The sequence below is a fragment of the Canis lupus genome, chromosome 16 (assembly GCF_011100685.1).
Source record: "Canis lupus familiaris isolate Mischka breed German Shepherd chromosome 16, alternate assembly UU_Cfam_GSD_1.0, whole genome shotgun sequence".
In the NCBI taxonomy this organism is placed as follows: domain Eukaryota; kingdom Metazoa; phylum Chordata; class Mammalia; order Carnivora; family Canidae; genus Canis; species Canis lupus.
In genome coordinates, this window is record NC_049237.1 from 40,645,435 (window position 1) to 40,667,060 (window position 21,626).

The 21,626-nt window shown below is 33.2% G+C and overlaps 2 long non-coding RNA genes across 6 annotated transcripts in view; one reads left to right on the top strand and one right to left on the bottom strand.

Moving 5' to 3' along the window:
- The window catches only part of LOC102155485, an 88,246-nt gene that overhangs the window by 38,831 nt on the left and 27,789 nt on the right, over positions 1–21,626 (top strand). Inside the window, exons 3-6 of one of the 5 annotated variants that reach the window (XR_005371580.1) lie at positions 7,210–7,340; positions 9,636–9,800; positions 11,830–11,949; positions 14,543–15,191. This is a non-coding gene — a long non-coding RNA (uncharacterized LOC102155485). Of the gene's footprint in view, positions 1–7,209; positions 7,341–9,601; positions 9,801–11,829; positions 11,950–12,495; positions 13,725–14,542; positions 15,192–21,626 lie in introns of those variants that run through there. The other 4 variants (XR_005371582.1, XR_005371583.1, XR_005371579.1 and 1 more) reach the window with 4 other exon arrangements.
- The window catches only part of LOC111090327, a 38,835-nt gene continuing 28,465 nt past the window's right edge, over positions 11,257–21,626 (bottom strand). The window contains exon 3 of the long non-coding RNA XR_005371584.1: positions 11,257–12,543. This is a non-coding gene — a long non-coding RNA (uncharacterized LOC111090327). The remainder of the gene's footprint in view (positions 12,544–21,626) is intronic.

Here is a 21,626-nt window from a genome sequence, read left to right on the forward strand (position 1 = left end):
GTAGCACCTATGGAAGACATGCTTCATGTACATGTTACAAATGTTATATAATTCTATTTTTCCTCCTTTCCAATTATTGAAGAAAAAGACTTGTGGGTAAGACTATAACCCCTACTGCTTATTAAAAAATGGCTCTTACCAACTAAAGAGGAAAGAGTACAGAAAATATGGAATAGAAAATAAGGAATAGAAGTGTTTCATTTACTTCTACATAATGTTACATAATACATAGTGTTATAATCCTGCTAAAAACTTGGTGTGTACGTGAATCAAACTGGAAAGTACACTGGAGGTTCTGCTACAGAGAATTTAGGGGCAAGTACTGGTGAATCTCCATTTTTCACAAGCTGCTCAAGATATTTCAAGGCTCTCTAAAGTATAGGAACAAGTGGCATAGTCCCTGGAGTGTTCAGATAATTAGTAAATCCTGAGAGGATTTAGTGGCGCTGTGAATATCTGCCAAGGATGAAGGTTGATTGCTGAGTTAGGACTATATTTTAATTGGAACTTGAGAAAGAACAGAGTTTGAGACAGTGGAAGGAATGATAAAACAAGGCAGTCTGACCCCAGAGTATCTACAAAGTCAGTAGAATCTGCAGATAAAAATAATCATGCCTACATTTTCTTCATCAGGGATCCTGATTTTAATTTCACAAAAGTCATTTCAGTTGTGCTTGACTGCGATCTACTAAACAAATGAAGTTATTAGGTAATAATCTATTTTTTCTACTCTTAAAATTAATCAGATATTATACCAGATTTGTCAGGGTGAGGAGATCAGTGGAAGATAAAAAGTAAAGCTATGCTAAATGAATATGATTCCAACCAGAAGCAAATATAGTAAAAATGTATCTATCTGGTGCTATTAAGACCTGTAATTCCAAACAGAAGCAAATATAGTAGAAGTGTATTTATCTGATGCTATTAAGATCTGTAATTGATGGGTTAATGAGAAAATTTTGCTAAATATAAAGTTATGAAAGGTACCACATATATAATAGGTATATTATATACATGTGTAAATACGCATATCAATATATGTTTACATGTGCATATATACTATAAATATTTCATTTGAATCATAAATATGTAGATTTGAACTTACATAGCATTTTACCCGAAGAGTCAAGGCCTTACCTTTCTAGTGTTACATCGTCTTTTTTGCAATCACCATAGAAATTATAACCTATGGTCTCTAGTTCTGGTTGAGAAGAAATTAAAGACACTCACAGGGCTACTTGGAGCACAAAATCTAAATTTTTACCTTTCCTCAAGAGTTTCATAGTTATTTGGCCTAAATCTGACGTCTGAAATATTTTTTCAGTGATTAGCATTTCTTTTCATAGTCATATTTTAAGGTATTTTATTAAACTGCAAAATTATACTAAAAACTGGACTTAGAAGGCACTTATTGAAAGCAAACATAACTGGCTCTTGGGAAGAAAAGACTCATTTTGTGAGAGCAGAAGTATATAGGTATACCAGGTATATAGGTTCACCTTAAGTTTTTAGGGTGAACCTATATTTTAGGGTGAATTAGACAGTAGCATGTATTGCAGAGTACATTCACAGTGAGTTATTCTGTAAAGGTAGGTTAAGAGAGCTTCTCCTGTGGAAATAATAGCTAAAATCTGCTGAGGTCTTACTGCCTCTTTATGGAGCTCTCTACATATATTCTCCTTTAATCTTCAAGCAACCTCAGGAGCAGATACAATCATAATCCCCATTGTACAGTTGAATAAATAGGGGTAGAGAGAGGTTAAGGAACTTACCAAAGGTAAACGCATAGCTGAAATGAAAATGAGCTAGTCTTGGTCTAGAGGCTACAAGATTAATCTGAGGCAGACTTCACAGCAAGTTAGCCTATGAGGCTTTAGTGTTGCTATGCAAACATTCTTTATCTCACACACACACACACACACACACATGCATCATGAGTGTTTTTGTTCTCAAAAATAAACTAATTTTTTATTTCAGGCTTCTTAAAGTAATATTTTTTTCATCATTAAAAAAACCAAGCCAATACAAACTTGGAGACAATAATTATCACCTGAAATTTGCAAAGACCTATGGTATCCATGTGATCATGCTTTATAGATCTGTTTTGCCACCTGGAACAAAGCCATTCAGGTGGTCATTACAGGGCAAGTTTATTTGATTGGTCTATTTTCAGGCAGATACCTAAACCAAATAAAACAACTACAGTGGAAGATAGAGGCTACTGTTTTGGCTCAATTTCCATAACGTGCCAAATACTAGTCTAATCACTATTGACAAAGTTTTATAAAATATAGAAAATCACATTCAAATCACTAACGCAGGTAGGAGGTGAATTTCCCAGAAGTGGATGGGATGCCAATTTTACACTATACTATATATCATAATTATTTGTGTGTATATGTTTATATACATATGAATGTATATGTAGGTATGTATACTCATAATAAAGAGAATAATTTGTAGAAATAATTAGAAATGTTTCTTGGCAAAGCCAGTACTTGAGTTGGAACTAGAGAGGTTAGAAGTTTTACAGACACAAGGTTTATGGAAAAAAGTATACCAGATAGAGCATACATGTTTGCTAAGTCATGGAATACGTTTGTTAAATGACTAGTAGTAGGATTTGAAGGAGGAAGAGGGAGTTGTATATCTGATATAAAATAAAAGGAAATAAAACTGAATGGGAAATTAAAACAAGATCACTAAAAAATAAATAAATAAATAAATAAATAAATAAATAAATAAATAAATAAATAAATAAATAAAATAAAACAAGATCACTTTGAAGGCTCTAGCTTAAGTCAGTATGTTCTACATTCGTTAAAAGCTTTACTTAAGAATTTGCACTTTGGAACAATTTAAAACTTGTGACCAAGATTGACACAATGGAACGTACAAAATAGTTTCTTGTTACTCAGAAATGTTATGATGCCAATAGCTGAATCTGTCAGCAAAAGAAATAAAGGAATCTTTAAGTTGCTTTTGGATTGATTTATTGCCATGTTTAAAGTAGTTTTACCAGACAGAATTGTTTTTTCCTCATCAATGTAACTGAATCAGTGGGCTGGAAAATAAAAATTTCTAAGTTCCATTTTTACTATGTGCCAGCTCAGAATCAGAACAAGAAATTTTGTCTAACTCCTTTTATACACGTAAAAATTAAATTTCAAAAAAAAATTAACTTCTTTTGATTAATGATTGTTCTACAAATTGACCAAATCTACTGGTTAAACATAGAACTTCAACTCATGGAAAACTTCATAAAAGATTACATGTCAGTTTATAACTGAATTTTAACATTGTATCATTTATTTTCCTCTAAGAATTACAGAAACATGGTAGATGAAGTGCTATTTCAGTATGTTTCAGTTTACGCAGAAATACACCCCCCATGGTCTCATCGAAGCCTAACACGACACCTCTGGGTTCAGCAGGCATCTATTCTAAATGTCGTTAATAAATTATTTTCCAAACTCCAAAACTCCAACTCTCCTATCAACCAGCTAATTCAGTTGATGACTTTATTTTTACTCTATATTAAAATAAGAACTTTTACCAGATGCTAATTCCCTTCACTTCCTATTAATGTACCTGCTGCATCCTACATATACTCTGTCTCACTGTTTTTTGGGTTCCATTTCCCCCTGACTTTTCAGAAAAATCACTACTGTGGATGACTCTTTCTTGCCCTCTATTATCAGTCTATTTGTCTTTAGTGGCTGTTTCTCATTTCTATTCATATCTTTTCTTCCTTCATAAAAAATTTAAAAAAATTGTTTTCTCCAACCCACTGCCCCTCCAAGCTCAAACTTATCTAAAGCATGTTCTTTTTCATGCCTCCTTTTTTTTCACTCCACTCATTTCTAGGAGTCAAACTGCATAATCTTCAATTATGAAATGCAAAATGAATCTATATGAAAACCCTGGAAGTTCAAAATTTTCACCCCATTTTCTCTTCCCTTCATGTCACATCCCTTAACACAAATCATAACAGAATACAGACATATACACAGATGTATGTAATTAAAGAAATGATAGAATGAGAAACTGATTTTGTAGGGAAGGAAAAAGTGCTCTGGATTTCTAGTTCCTAAACATAGTATCTTAACCACCTGCTTTTTCCTGTTTAAGAAAAGCTACTGAAAATAATACCTTACTGTAAAAATATGTCATATAAAATATAATAATGCTATTACATAACTATATTCTTCTTTTTTCATAACTATATTCTTATTACAGAAAACATTGTAGATAAACTACCCATATAGCTATGATGTTATAAAGCAAACACTGTGTTATTGAAATGTTAGATATCATGCTGTTCTAGGTACAAACTAGATTGTACTGCATTTTAAACCTATAGCATTTATTAAGAATTATAGAACCGTGGTAGATGACATACTGCTTTAATACACCATTTAAAACTTTAATAGTATTTCATTTTAAATGATGGAATCATTATTTATGAGCATAATAATCAGAATAATGTCCAGGAATGGTTTTTAGATAAGTTGTAATGATGCTTTTTAAAAAATTTACTGAATATAGAATAACTTTGTTCTCAGCACTTTCAACAATTGACTAGTGATGTAATTTTTCAAGTTTGTTTACTCATAATAAATTCAAATACATATACAAGAAAATGCATTTATATAAAATCATGGGATAGAAGAAAATTAGAAACATGACAAACGTTTGAAATTGCAATTCTAAACTAATACAACACATCACAAAACCTCCACAATTTAAAAACACAGATCACAGTCTTATGATGAGGGGGAAAAGTGAGATGTTATTGGCAATTTTTTTCTGTATTATATAGTTTAATACTTGAAATTTTCTATATAGCTTGATCTCTGAGCTTATTTCTCTTTACTGATACATAACACCAAAAAAATGAAAGATACTTGCTATCAAGTTGGAACATTTAAGTAAGTTTACTGAATCTACCTGTTTAAAAAAAATTTTTTTATCAATTCTGAGGTGTAATTTATATACCAAAGAAATTAATTCAATTTATTTTAACAATTGGTCTTCTCATGAAACTAATGCCTCAATCAAGTTACAGAATATTTCATTCATATCCAAAAGCTTCCATCTGACTCCCTGCAGTCCCTCAGTGCCTTCACTACCCTGACCCACTCCAGAAAACCACTGTTCAGTTCTATGTCACTGTAAATTAATTTGTGTTTTTTTGGAATCCTGTATAAAGCAAATTATATAGTAAGTACTCTTTGTGTCTGTCTTAATTATTCTGAGACAGATTGTTGTTTTAGATTCACTATTTCATTCTATTTTATCAATGGGTCTTATTCCATTTTATGAATTTATAAACATTTTTACCCATTCTTCTCTTGATAAACATTAAATTACTACCAAATTTTTGCTATTATGAATAAAAGGTACCCCACATATACTTGTAGAAGCTTTATATAGACAGAAACTTTCATTTTTACAGGATAAATACCTATGAGCAGAATTGATACTTCAAAGGGTAGATGTTTAGTAAGTGTATGATTAATTGTACAAAAAAATGCCAAACTCTTTTTCCAAAGTGGTCATACCACGTTATACAATCACCAGCAATCTATGAAAGTTCTACTTGCAATATTTCTCCACCAACATTTAGTGTTGTCAATATTTCTAGTTTTAGTCCTTCCAGTGGTGTGAGGTAATATGTAACTATAATTTAATTTATATTTCTCTCATAATTAACAATGTAGAGCTATTTTTCATGTAATTCTTTGACCATCTGTATATTTTCCTCTGTGAAGTCTAATCCAAAGTCTATTGTGATTGCTCATTCTATACTGGATTATGTGTTAGCTTGAATCCTCTAAAAAGCACATGTCAAGATGGAATTACACGGGCAAGAGAGATATTCGGAAAACACCTATGAAACATGAAGGCAGGAAAGCTACACAAATGAGGTCACACTAGAGGCCCCCACCAATGCAATAAAGAAAAAGAAATAAATATTATAAAGACTGGAAAGAATGTATACTTGTCTTTCTGGAAGAAGATATTTTGTTCTTAATACAACACCATAAGGAATTTGCTAAAAAGCTATTTGAACTTCTAAGTTAGCAGGATAATAGAGTACAAGATCAATATTCAAAATAAACTATTTTTACACGGATAATAAGCAATTGGACATTCAAATTAAAACTATCATTTCCAATCACATGAAAAAATATGAAATACTTGATATGTAACAAAATCTGTTTAAGATCTATACACTCACAATTAGAAAACATCGCTGCCAAACTAAATAAAGCCTACATAAATAGAGATACATAACTTGCTTATAAACTGGAAGACAACAGTAAGACATCAATTTTCCCTAAATGAATCCATACATTCAACTCAATCCAAATTCAAATATCAGGGGAGGTTTTTTTGGTTTTGTTTTGTTTTTTAATAAACTGAAAGAACTGCACAAAAGTGCAAAAAACCCAGAATAGTCAAAATGGTTTTGCAAATTAAGAACAAATTAGAAATACTCTTATACACTAATTTCAAAATTTATTATAAACTATAAGAAAGCCGGTGCAGTATTGGCACATGGGTAGACAAAACAGATAAACAGAATAGAGAAGCTAAAAATTAATTTGAAATGGATCAGATATCTATATAGAAAAACTAAAACTATAAGCCTTCTATAAAGAAAACAGAAAAATTTAGCAGGACCTCCGACTTGTGAGCGAGTGCCTTGATTTCTCACTCCACAAAGAGCAATCTAAAACTGGGCGATATTTTGTTTCTTAATTTCCATATATGAGTGAATTCATATGGTATTTGAAATAAAACAAATGAACATGGGGGAAAAAAAGGAAAGCAGAACAAGAATCAGACTCTGAACTACAGAGAACAAACTGGTGGTTCCCAGAAGGCTGGTGGGGGAGGGGGGGATAAGTAAAAAAGGTGATGAGGATTAAGGAGGGCACATGTGATGAGCAGCGCGTGATGTATGGAAGTGCTGAATCATAAATTCTGCGCTGAAATTAATATAACACTGTATGTTCACTAACTGGAATTTAAATAAAAACTTTTTTAAAAATTGGGATATTGAAAAGGTCAAGAAGATTTTTGTCCAGAATTGTGCCCAGTGCTATACTATGGAGAAAGTATGCTTACCTAAGACTGGGCCAAATCTCTATGGTTTATTTGGTCAAAAGTTAGCTCAGGCCTCTGGATTTTCTTACACAGACACCACCAACAACAAAGGCATCACCTGGGGAGAGGAGACACTGATGGCACATTTGAAAAATCTCAAGAAGTGCATCCCTGGAACTAAAAAGTGATCTTCCCTGGCATTGAGAAGACAAGGCAAAGAACAGGTGTGAAGTTTATCTCAAAAAATGTACTAAGGAGTAATAGTTGGTTGGCCACTGCCTTATTTATTACAAAATAAAAATGGCTCATGACTTTTTTAATGTATACTGCATTTAAATTGATCTTGTACACCAGAATTCAGATCATGAATGGCTGATAGAATATTTCTCTTGGACAGTCTTAATTTAAATAAGATTGACTTGTGGTTAAGTGATCAGCTCTTTGAACTTTGATAGTAATTCTGGTTCAGCACATTCAGATTTTCACAGAGATGGTAAATACCATCTCTAAATCTGTAGGAGACTGGTTTTGTATCTAGATTTATACAACTGGCTATAATAATATATTTAAATACTGACGAAACCCCTTCACCTGCCTCATAGAACAGTAAGACTCAGCTGTGATTCAAACTGTGTTCATTTGTCTGTTAAAGGCAAGGGTTGAAGATAAGCTGGTGATGTCCACCTTATCTTCCTGGTCTTAACTACGCCAATCTAATTAAAATTCCCTGCATCTAAAATATTGCCTTTTGCTGAATGAAAGGCATTTTAGTGTGATTTATGCATAATATTAAATAAAGAATATTTAACACTTCCCACATTTTTAGATGACTTATAACGTTAGATACTTTTAAAACTCAGTATGACAAGATATAGTAGCAAACTTGTTCATTCTTTAAGTCAGACTAAATTATAATCAAGGTTGTCTTCTAAACAACTATCCACAACTGTAGAATTCTACACAACTGTAGAATTAGTACATGTATGATTGGTAATGGTGCTTCTGTCAACTCGTTAGAAGGATTAATGTAGAAGAAATAGATAATCGGCACAAATTTGTAAAATATGTGATAAGATAATTAAAAACAAAATCATAGATAAAGAAAGCATGGAAAATTTTTTTGTTTTGCTTAGAGAAAGATTTCGTATATTGAAAGCATTACGTTAAAAAGATTAAAATGAATAAAGCATTAAAGAAAAAAAATATAAATTGAATTTCATCAAAATCTAAAACTTCTGCCTTTGAAAGACCATAAAGGAAAAGACAAGAGATATTCTGGTGAAAACATGTCTACCTACTTGATAATTTGAAAAGGACAGATCATTTCATGGAGCACATGGGAGTTTCTTATTGAGGTTTCAGAATTAGTCACAGAAGCAAATTTACAACTAAGTAGGTTTGTCTAGCAAGAAGCCAGTTTTATTTCTAGGTCAAATTTTCTTCATTTGTAAAGTGCCCCTGCATTGAGCTAGTTGTTTTTCACAATGTTTTAAAATCCCAATATTTAATTATGTTGTTTGTCACACTGAATTTATTAACCAATAATTTATTTGACCACTTCTATTAATGAATATATATAAGATACACACAAACATATATTAATGAAGGCCTCTGATATGTGACAATTTCCATATTTAAATGAGTAACTGTGGACAGAGTAAGGAAACTAATAGTCCATACAGCCCTATCACAGTAAATCTGCAATTTCCATTAGTGATTTTGAAATATTGAAAACAGATTTATTATATATCTTAATTACTCCTTCAATATAGGTAAGAACAGCATTAACTGTGTATCTTACATAATCTAGCATTCGCAATATTAAAAATATTGCTATGATCATCCAAATAGGATAAACAATGAACAGATCAAATTTATTTAACATAAAATTCCAACTCCAGTATATTACCTGGGAAGATACCCTCTGAAGAGCAGGACTGCTTTGACTTCCTTTAGCTATTTGCTGTTACATACAGGCTGTTAGATACAGGCTAAGTTACATACAGGCTGTTAAGTACAGCACTATTTTTCTCTGCTGTCATAAATTTCATAAGAAAAAAAGGGTTTTGAGGAGATTTTGTATTATCTCTCTTTCATACACTCAATGAGCACAGACTTCCCATATTCTGTAATACTTTGTGTTTTAAGTGCCCTTATTTTTATAAATAAGAAACACTGCATGTTCATCATGATGAATACAGAAAATTAAAAACTTGAGAGGAAATAAAACAGAGGATTATTCTATGAGCTACATGATCATTTACTGGGATTTTGGAGTGTGTTGTTTTCCTTAAAGAGATTTAAAAAGCAGAGCCAGACTATATTAAGGTAGCCTCTAAAATGCCTCTCAACAATCCCACTTCTAGTATCCCTCTCTCCTGAGTATAATCTTGAGTATAGGTTGAACCTAGTGATTCTAGTGAATAGAAAGCAGCAAAAAAGATGGGACATCATTTCTGAGATTAGGCTTTTGCTTCTGTCTTAGGTGATCTCTCTTACTTTCTTAATTGCTTGTTCAGAAGGAGGCCAGCTGCCATATTTTCAGCTAACCTATCCAGAAGATCTACATGGCACCAAATAAACTGAGGAAGGCCCCCAGCTAATGGACAGCAAAGACCTGATGTCCACCAGCAGTCATGTGATTGACTTTGCAAATGTATCTCCTGAGGCCCATCAAGAACCAGGTGAATCATCTTCTTTTTTCTTTAGATTTTATTTTTAAGTAATCTCTACACCCAAAGTGGAGCTTGAACTCACAACCCCAGGGATAAAGAGTCACATGCTCTACTGACTGAGCCAGCCAGGCACCATCCAGGTGAATCATCTTGAAGGCAATCCCCCACCAGTTGGGTCCTGAAATGATCATCAATTTGACTTCAGCCCTGTGAGAGAACCTGAGCTAGAAGCATACAACAAAGCCATATGCAGATTCCTTACCCACAGAAATTGTGAAAAACTAAATGTTTATTGTTTTAAGTTGCTAAGGTTGGAAGTGATTTGTTACACACAATAGGTTAACTAATACACCCTCATTCTCATGATTAGACAAATCACTCACATAAGGAACCTAAGTTCCTAGGTGATGGTGTCAAATACCAAAGTCTAATTTTGTATGAAAGAAGCTTCAGCAGTTTTATTCAGCTCTTTTTGAACCAAATAAAAAGAATGTGGCATTTAAAGCTGATTACTGAGGAACCGGAGTGGCTCAGTGGTTGAGCATCTGCCTTTGGCTCAGGTCATGAAATCAGGGTCCTGGGATTGAGTCCTGCCTTGGCCTCCCTGCAGGGAATCCGCTTCTCCCTCTGCCTATGTCTCTGCCTCTCTCTGTGTCTTTCATGAATAAATAAATAAAATATTTAAGAAAAAAAAGCTGATTACTTTTTCTTTTCCTCCTCCTCCTCCTCATCCTTCTTCTTTTTGTAAATCTTGGCTCATTTGCTTTACCCTCAAGTTTAGCTAATCTCAATAATTTTAGTGCAACCTTAATTGGTTTTTTATTCTATTGTTAATTTATTATAAATATGCAGAGAGAGGCTAATTTTATTTCGAGAATTAGTGTGCTTCTCATACCTGGATAAGTTAAATAAATACATGGAAAATAGTTAAGAATTTCTATTTTAGCACATTCTTTTCCTAGTCACTTGATCAAAACTGATAGGAAAAAATAGATAATAAGTAAATATTAATTACCATATTGGGTGACTGGATAGTCTACGAAAAGTGACTCAGAAATATTACAAGTAACAGAAGTTTAGGTCCTTTCAAAGGTATGTTCCTGTCTCCCAAGGGTGTGTGTTTGCTCTACAGTGTGTTGCTTTGTGAATCACCAAAATTGTAATGGTCTGACTGGCTATTATTACCATTCCTTTATTATTTTTAGCAGCAAGGCTTCAAATGACCAATATGCACACTTCTTCTCACTTGAGACTCTACATGGCACCAGACCTGACCCTAGGAAAGCAAGCTGTTCTGAATCTTGTTCCTTGCCTGCAATCTCTATATCCTACATCTTGTCTCCTCTGATCAGTTCTGGGCAACCAGTTTCATTGTTTATTACTTAATGCCTACATTCTCACTCTAAATCCTTCTCAATTTTCAAAATGTAGCACAAATGTTATATGCTTTATATAACCCCCCTTTTTAAAATCTCCCTACCCCAACATACACACAAAATAAATTTCTGTAGTTGAAGTCACTAAGTCTATGATATTTTTGTTATGGCAGCACAAACAGACTAAGATACTTCTATGTGTACTTGTGTGTATCATTTATTAGCATAAATTTTTGAGGATAGAGACAATTTTCTCCCTTTACTCTTGACATTGCATTTAGTTCTGTCTTCTTTTTCCATCCCAGTTTTCTTTTTAAACAACTATGTGATTCTTTGTAAGAACATTTACCCTCTCATTGAGCCTTCTTTTAGAGACATCAACTTGTATTTTCTCTGCACATAATTGGAAGCCATTTAGTATACATGTTCTGTGCCCTCCATGATCTTTCACTGTCCCAAATGCCCGGGCCCATAGATTAACCACAGATAACACTGTACCTTTTCTATCAGCTGAACAAATTGCCTAATCACAGTATCCAATCTTGTTGTTACTGGCCCAAGGCTGTCCTGAGAAACATTGCCTTTATCTGCTTAGTAACTCCTCAAGACCAGCCAATCACCCTCCTTGCTATGTAGTGATTGTGATTTCTGGCTTCCCACAGGCACTGAACCTGCACGTTTTCCAAAAATTATCTTGCACAAGAGTGTGTGCCTCCTCTCACTCATTCTGAGTTATCTTCCAGAACAACAATATGTTCTTTGCAAAGGAAGGGTTAAGTACTGTAAGTATATACATTTTTACTAAGAATAATTGATATGACACAAAAAGTATGCTTTAGTTATTTTTAAAATTGGCCCATTATAAATGCCAAGTGCCTTCCAATTCAGCAATTAGGTTATAAAAATTAAATCATGAAACTTATAATTTACATCAATTTCATTCTCAATAGGGAATATTGAAATTGACATTAAGGTAAATAGGAAAGAGTACATGGGGCAGAAACAAAACAATTTATTAACAAGCACCTTGCACCGCACACTCCTCTAATATTACTTGAAATATCATTTAACAAGATGTATGAAGTGAGGGATCTTATATTCTTGAATAAGATAGTTGAGAAAAAAGATTATGGAATCACATACAAAAATGCACACACAAGCATGCATATAGGTATGTGTGTGGTTAGACAGACAAAGTAGGAAATATGCACATTTATCCCTGTCCTCCAAAGTGGCTTGAAAATGAATTTATTAAGTTGCATTAAGTCTGCAGTAAAAGCAATATACTTGCTGGACTCCAGCTTTTTTCTTGAACGATGTCCCTGCAGGTCAAACTTCTCCAACTTCCAAGGGTAGGCAGAGCTTGCATGTAAATCCTGAGGATGAACAACAGGTGGAATGTGGGAGAGAAAAGACATACTCTGCTTGGATCTCCATCTCCAAAAGAAATCCCTGATCCCCTAATGAGTCAAATGCAGAATCAACTGGCTTTGCTTGGGACCATGAAGTCCATTATGATTCTAAGATAAAGTGAGCTTAATTTCTGCATGAGAGATAGGAACAGCCTGGGGATTCTCAGCAGTAAGACTATAAAACTCTCTGACAGTGACCATGCTGCAAAGAAAACAACACTTTGGTTTCCCTTTACTGGATTAAAGAAACTCTTGGGATTTCCCTCAATATCTGGATGGCTGATGCCACACCAGAGAAACAACATGCATCTCACTGCCCAGACCACTCTTGCAGTAGTATTGTTTTAATAGCATGCATTTTGAATGTTTCTTCTCTGTATGCTTAGTGTTTTAGTCAAACCTCTATAATCTGAATACATTTTTACCATAAATGTTTGTGTATATGTGTTTATCTCAGGTAAGGGACTGTAAACTCTCAGGCAGGGACTACCTCTCACTTATTCTATTGCTGACAGCTATTCTTTTCCATATATACAATAGGGATCCAATATTTCTGTTCAGTGAATACATAAATAAATGGCTATAGAATATAGGCACAAATACCTCTATAGAGAAATATTTATTTATAAATTTATATTCTTTACACATATTATTCTTTACACAGTTGATAATATTCTTTTATTTAGTAATGTTTCTTTATTTTCAGAAAGTTTTAAGTGGGTGATAGTTTAGATCCAATATAATCAGTGCAAATATATATAATTGGAGAAGAGAGATCATATAACTATTAAATATTCTCACAGAGGTTTTATAAATATGACAGGGATAATATTTGCACATTTGCTTAAATGCAAATGACAGCACATTCTATGCCTTTGAATTACTGACAAAATGTAAACTTAAAAAGATTCACAAATCATCTACTATCAAAGTTAGAGGTGATATAAACACAATCAATTCAAGATGATTGTTTTCAGGCCAAAAACAAAAAAAAACAAAAAAAATCTACAAAAAACCCACACAAACGGATAAATAGAATAAGGTGTAGGTACCAGCAGTCTCAAATTTACAGGCATATGTAAATATTTTTAAAGTTTCAGGAAGAGTGTTGTTAATTATCCAGGAATTACCAACTGAGTCACTTCTACTGTTTAAGATACACTGTGTATGAATTATTCAAATATATACTTTTTGGAATCCCTGGGTGGCGCAGTGGTTTGGCGCCTGCCTTTGGCCCAGGGCACGATCCTGGAGACCCGGGATCGAATCCCACATCGGGCTCCCGGTGCATGGAGCCTGCTTCTCCCTCTGCCTGTGTCTCTGCCTCTCTCTCTCTCTCTGTGACTATCATAAATAAATAAAAATTAAAAAAAAAATTTTAAACAAATATATACTTTTATAATTTGTTATATATTTTTTACAGTATGGCATTTCCTTATTAGTATGAACAACAAATAGTATTTTCTTCTTCTTTTCCTACTGCATTTCTTTGCTCAAGCCATAATTCTTATTCCAGTACTTGTTCCTAGAGTAACTATTAATGAATCTCATTCTAATGCCATAAAGCAAATATGAAACTTTTAATTTTACATATAAGTCTAACTAATTTATAAATATATATATATATACCAGAATTATGCATTATGTAGTTCATTTATAAATTATTTCTAAATAATAAATGGGGAAATAATAATGGAAGGAAAACTAAAACTTATGAAACTCTCTAAAGGACAAAGCAAATTGCAGATTAAATGCATAGTTAATGTATTTTGAAAGTAATAACTATAGCTGGATAGAATATCAAGAAAGATTTTCCAGTTAGTTTTTACTGTGTCAATAAAAAGCAAATTTTTCATGCTTAATTACTTTTCTGACATTCTAATTCATAGATGATTTTAAATTATGGGAAGTAAATAGTATTAATTATAGAGTAATAGTGTATTTTCATGTTTTTTATGTACAGTGTTCTTCAAAATCCTAATTCCTATTTGCTGAGAGTATTCCAATATACTCCTATCCAGAGATATGACTATCCATCTATGACAATGCCATGAACCTGTGGAATCTTACTACTTAATTTATGTTTTCTTTCTGAAATAGTAAGAAAATAATCTAAGAAAATGAAAAAGGAAAGTTTTCTTCTGCCAACCTGGATAGCCCATTTTCTCACATCCCCTGTTGGAAATCCTATCAATTTTTGTTCAAGATTCAATTTACATAACCCCTCTTTCTTGAAGTCTTCTCTATTTCTTCCTCCATTTTCCCTGATTTTAGCAGCTCCATCTAGTACATGCTTATATCATATTAATTGGGCTTCTTTGTAGCATATTGGTTTCTTCTTTGTAATATGGTTTATATCTCTTTGCCATTAAATTCCAAATTTCAAAACATCAGGGCCAACTTTTCTTGATCTCCTACATTTATCATGCTGTGTTACATATAACTCCATACAATGTGACACATACTCCATACACATACAGACCACATTGTATGAGAATCTGCTGGATTCTCATTACCATTGTTCTTCCATCTACATTAATGAGGATAATGCAAATTGCGCAAATGACTTAGAGTAATACAGAAGAAAATTAAAACAAGAGCTCCTACTTGAGTTTATATACTGTCTTTCTTGGAAAAGAAAGATAGGAGAAAGAGTTAATGATATCATTACAAGGTTTATTTAAAATGGAAACAGTACTATGATGCTAATTATATGTTATTTTAAGAGGCCAGCATGCTAAACTCTATCTACACTATGATTAAGACTATACTTATATGCATTTTCAAAAGGTTTATAACATAAAATTGAGGCAAATGAGTCATTATATCAGTTGTTGACTTTTTCTTGACTGTTCATAATCACAATTATGTAGTACATTTATACAGTTCATTAAATAATTGTCCAGAGGAGTCCCTAAGAAGCCTATCTCTATACAATATTATATCTGGATATAACAACTTTGAATCCAATTCACTCTAAAAAATTTAATGTAGAGACAATATTATTTTTCCCTGGCATTCTTGGGACCTCACATGTTATGGTGCCAGGACTTTTTTTTTTTTTTTCTTTTTTTCTTCTTGATCTCAAAACTCCTCTCAGGTAGTCAAATCCTTGTAAAACTCAGCCATCGTATGATGGATGGGAAACAACTGTGCCATATCCTCTATTGATGAGATCCTAAATTTGACTTTTCCTGTTTGGGCAGAGCTCCCAAATACAAATTATCTTACTTTTAGTATAAATATATGGTGTGTAACCAAGGGTTTGTATCATCATCTTCTTACACAATTGTGTTCCAAATATATTGATCTCAAAAATCCCAATCTGTTCTCTTGCAGTAAAATAATTAAACTAGTATAACAAGATAACAATGATATATACATCTCAAAAATCACATACCTCTTAGAAGTATACAGTTATCAACATTAGAAATGTTTGAAAAAAAAGTAATTTGGGATGCTAAACACAAATAAAATACTACACGTAAGATTTGTCCAAAAGGATCATCAAATATAGAATATGAGACTAACGCCATTTGCAAATATCAAAATTAACTAAAGAGAGAAGCTTGAAGCCTTAATTGATTGCCCAGATTTCCTTATTTAGGAAAGAACTGCAGCATAATAGATGAAAACAGACTTAACCAAAACTTTGGTTGCTTATATGGTAATAAATAAAGACTGCTGTATTTTAGCATATCATTATTCCCCAACATTTCGTATTTTGTTTTTCTAAAGTTGCCATCACAAATACCAAGATGCTTTCTGTGGCAGTGGTAGATAGACTGCTATTTTTTTCACTACCAGAGTAAAGGTCAAACAATTTAGTGAAACTGGTTCAGGACTCTGTCTGGTTCAAGTAACCTTAGTGATTGGTTAATCCGTAGGTAAAAGGGGGAGCAATAAAACATAAATTTCATGTGGATGTGGTGTCAATTAAGCTGTCATATGATCAAGTGGGTAATATTCTTTTCTTTAAAAAGGGCAAAGACATTTTCAAAACATCTACAAAAATGTGCTAGCTCAAAAAGTGATTTTCCTTACCTATAAAAAGGAAATATAGGGGTCCTGAGAAGAATAATGAACCATCAGAATCTATAAGATTACTTCATGGTTTTATTTTTATTTTTTTTTTAAGATTTTATTTATTTATTCACGAGAGTCAGAGAGAGAGAGGAGGCAGAGACATAGGCAGAGGGAGTGCAGGCTCCATGCAGGGAACCTGATGTGGGACTCGATACTGGGACTCCAGGATCACACCCTGGGCCAAAGGCAAGCACTAAAACTGCTGAGCCACCCAGGGATCCCCTACTTCATGGTTTTATTGTGTTATTGTTATTATTGTTCAAAATAGATAATGTAGAAACCAATATAAACTTTTTGAAACACGATCTTAGTAACAACTACAAAACTGGCTTTAATATGCAAAGTGAAACAGACACTTCCATTCAGTACAGAACATTTTATTCAAGATAGAACATTTTGGGTACTCGAGGTCTCTGAACTCAATTTCTATTTCTGAGGATGGCTTCTCTTACTTTGCAAACTTTTATATACCTCCTGACAGCAGAAGTTTTAACCTCCTTATTTTCCCATCTAGAATCCCACTATTAATCTCTCTCTTTCTCTGCCATGCCAGGGTTCTAATTAAAGCAATGAGCATTCAGAAATTCTTTCAATCCACAAATATTTATTGAATGTCACTTTGTACCAGCCAGAGTGGCAAACAAAGCCAACTCAAGAAGTTTAGACTCAAATGTGGAGACAGACAAGTAATAACAATACAATATAATGAGTACAATCAAATAGCATTACAGGCCACAGGAGCCCCCACACTGCTGCCTTAAACTTTGGCAAGTTCCCTCGGTACCCACTTAGCTTTACTTGGCCTTCCAACATAAGCATAGTCTAGTAGTTATCAACCAAAGTGAGTTTTGAAATGTGTGGGACAACTTTTGGTTTTCAGAATAATTAGTATGTATCTAGTTTTTCATTTGGTCGGAAGTTCCAAGAATAAAATTGCATTGTAGTATGTAAAATTTAAAAAGATGTGGAACAGCTGGAACTTTTATCCTTGTAAGAGTAAATATTTACTAGCTAAACCACTTTGAAAAATTATTTTCCAATATCTACTAATTTAAACACATACATAGCCAATGAACTAGCAATTTCCTTCCTAAAATGAAGTACAAACTTAAGTCAACAAAAGATATATACAAGAGGGGATCCCTGGGTGGTGCAGCGGTTTAGCGCCTGCCTTTGGCCCAGGGCGCGATCCTGGAGACCCGGGATCGAGTCCCACGTCGGGCTCCTGGTGCATGGAGCCTGCTTCTCCCTCTGCCTGTGTCTCTGCCCCTCTCTCTCTCTCTCTCTGTGACTATCATAAAAAAATTAAAAAAAAAAAAAAATATACATACAAGAATTTCATAGCAGTGCTATTTATAATTAGTAAAAAAAGAAAACAGCCCACAAATACTTAAAGACAGAATAAATAAACTGCATAATTCACATTCTCAAGTACTCTATGGGGCAGCCCGGGTGGCTCCGTGATTTAGCATCGCCTTCAGCCTGGGTTGTGATCCTGGAGAGCCAGGATCAAGTCCCACGTCTGGCTCCCTGCATGGAGCCTGCTTCTCCCTCTGCCTGTGTCTCTGCCTCTCTCTCGTGCTCTGTCTCTCTCATGAATAAATAAAATCCTTAAAAAAAAAATACTCTATGAAGTTAAAAAAAAGTATGACTATCACTTAAAGCAACAATACAGATGAATTTCACAATCAAGACATAGAGTAAAAGCAAGACAAAGTTTCATTCCATTTGTAAAAAACTCAAAGCAGGTATAAACAATCAATAGTGATAGAAATCTGAATATGGTTATGTTTAGGATTAATAACTGGGAGACATGAAGAATGTTCTGATGTGCTGGTAATGTTCTAGGTCTTGATTTTGATGGTGATTAAATAGGCATGTTTGCATATTTAAAAAAATAATTTCTGTACAACCATAACTTGTGCAACTTACTTGCACATAAATACACTTAAGGTTTTTGTTTTTTAAGTTTACTTAGAATAAATTCTAAATCAGAAATACTGAAACATCAACTCAAATCCTGCAAAGAAAATAGCAAAGAGAAGGATATAGTTTTATAATGGAAGGATTTGGCAATACTACCTTAACCAAGCATTCAAATAGCATCAATTGGTATGTGACAAATGGAAATATACAATGTCAGCTATGAACTCCTCTTGCCAAAACAATTAAATAGGTACATAACCAAGGTTTAGAAAAAAATTTACAATTTATAGGGAATAGCAGGGATAATGGCATGTTGAAAGACGTCATGAGCAAACAACCCAGACACTTCTAGACTGTGAGCATTCTGTAAGATTAATGTCCTGGACTTCCTGAAAGATAAGTGTTTCGGAAAGAAAAAAATTGGAGAAACTCTTGTAGATGAAAAGATATTAGCTTTATATATATATAACAACAAATTGCAATGCAGAAATCTGGATGGGATTCTAAACAGGGAAAACTCTAAAATATTTTTAGTGTAACTGGAAAAACTTAAATTTGGAGAAGTCCAATTAGACCAGGAGGGAACAGCTTGTATTGGATAACTCATGCATTGAAGTATAAAGCCAGGGGAAATGTTGTAAAAACAGCAACAACAAAGGTTGAAATCACTGGAGAGCAACCAAACCAGGTAGAATTTGAGGGTATGATCCTTGAAAGAAGGGAAGCATGAAAAGAGATTGACATGTTCACCTCTACTTTTTCCCTAAGAGCATTTTCCAACTGGAGCTTAAGGGAAGCACCCCTTAAAGTGTCAGTCTTACTGGGCTGCAGAGAAAAGGGTCAAAAGACTAGGAAAGTGGCCTGCCAGATTTGAAGGACAGAAAACTCTTCAAATCGTTGACTGACTTACAAGCTGCACATACATTCTTGTGAATGAAATTCTTAAGAAGCCAAATGTTTAATAGCACCTGGAAGTTAGAGAGATGAACATTGTTTAGCAAAAGTGTAACTAAATCTGAGAAGAGAAGCAAATGAGACAAAAGCAACAGCTTAAAAAACAACAGATCAAAATTTCCTGAATCTGATCAAATATATCAATTTACAGATTCTAGAAGCTTATCACATCTCTAGAAATAGTTTTTAAACCAAAACATAAACAACTACATCTATGTGTATCATCAAACAGATGAAATAAAGACAAAAACAATCATAAAAGCAGTTAGAGATAATAGATATGTTTTCTTCAAAGAAGGAATACAAAAATTGATGACGGACTTTTCATCTGAAAAAGAAAGAAAATAATATTCTTAAGTGAAGAAAGAAAGATAATCTTCAATATTTAAATCATCTGCTCAGAAACTTTTAAAAACAAGATATGCCTATGTGGTGCTAGTGGATGTGCTATAGGAAAAGACTGATGGAAGTTCTTCAGATTGAAGGCAAAGGACCCCAGAAGCAAGTCCGCAGGTGCAGCAAGGAAGTGAACTAGTAAAGATTTTTAAAAATGAGTAAATATAAACAATTACTGACAGAATACAACAAAAATAATAATACCTCCAAAGGAATTATTTTATAACATACGCAAATGAAAATTAACTGTCAAAAACAGTAATACCACCATGGGTGAGAGGGGATAGGTTTGCTTTGTTACAGGATGTTTGCTTATTTCATTTAGTGGTAAAAGTACTAATTCAAGTAGCCTGTATTACAATGAGTACCCACATTGAAATCTATAGGGTAGTCACTAAAAACATTATTTAAATATGTATAACTTAAAAGATTACAGAAAAGTTAAGGTAAAATAATAAAACCACACTTGATTAATTCAAAAGACAGCAAGGAAGGATAAAAAAAAAAAGAGTATTATGCTAAAAGAAATAAGTCAATTAGAGAAAGAAAGATACCTTATGATTTCACTCATATGTGGAATTTAAGAAACAAAACAAACAAGCATAGGAGGAATAAAAGAGAGAGAAAGAGAAATGGAGAAACAGATTTTTAACAATAGAGAAAAAACTGATGGTTACCAGGAGGAGGTGGGGTGGGGGATAGGTTAAACAGATGATGAACTTGTCCTGATGAGCACCAGATAATGTATGAAAGTGTTGAATCATTATATTGTTCACCTAAAACTAATATTACACTGTATGTTAACTGAGATTTAAATAAAAACTTTTAAAAAAGAAAGGATAGATAAAGGAAGAAAGAGCAGATATAACAAAAAGAAAATAAAATAATTAATTTTTAGGCTTCGACACACTAATTGTAATTTTATTAAATGTAAATGAAACACATGCTCCAAATAAAAGATTTTAGTCTAGAATCTAAAAATAAGACAAAAAATGAGACCAACATATTTGCAGCCTATAAGAGACAGACTTTATAAATATGGCCAGAGAAGAGTTAAAAGGAAAAAGACGGAAAATGATTATGTCATGCAAAAAAATATTGCAAAGCTGCTTTGTTAGGCACACAAGAATTTAAGACAACCAGTACTATTGGATGTAAAGAAAGGTTTTTGTTTTGCTTTGCTTTTATAATAAAGGAGTTAATGTCACAGCAAGACATAATAATACAGATTTTCCTCAACTTGTAATTGGGCTACATCCCTATAAACCCATCTTAAGTCAAAATATAGTAAATTTAAAATTCATTTAATACATCTACCCGACCAAACATTATAGCTTAGCCTAGCCTACTTTAAATGTATTCAGGACACTTACATTAGCCTATAATTGTGCAAAATCATCTAACACAAAGTCTATTTTATAAGAAAAGTGTTGCCTATCTCATGTAATTTACTAAATAATGTACTAAAAGTGAAAAACAGAATGGATGTATGGGTACAAAACAGTTCTAAGTGTATCAGCTGTTTACCTTTGTGTTTGCGTGGCTGACTGGGCGCTGCTGTTGTGTCATTGGCCAGCATCAAGACAGAGTATCGTGCCATATATACTAGCCCAGGAAAAGATCAAAATTAAAAATTTGAAGTGGTTTCTAGTGAATGTGTGTCATTTTCACACCAGGGTAAGGTT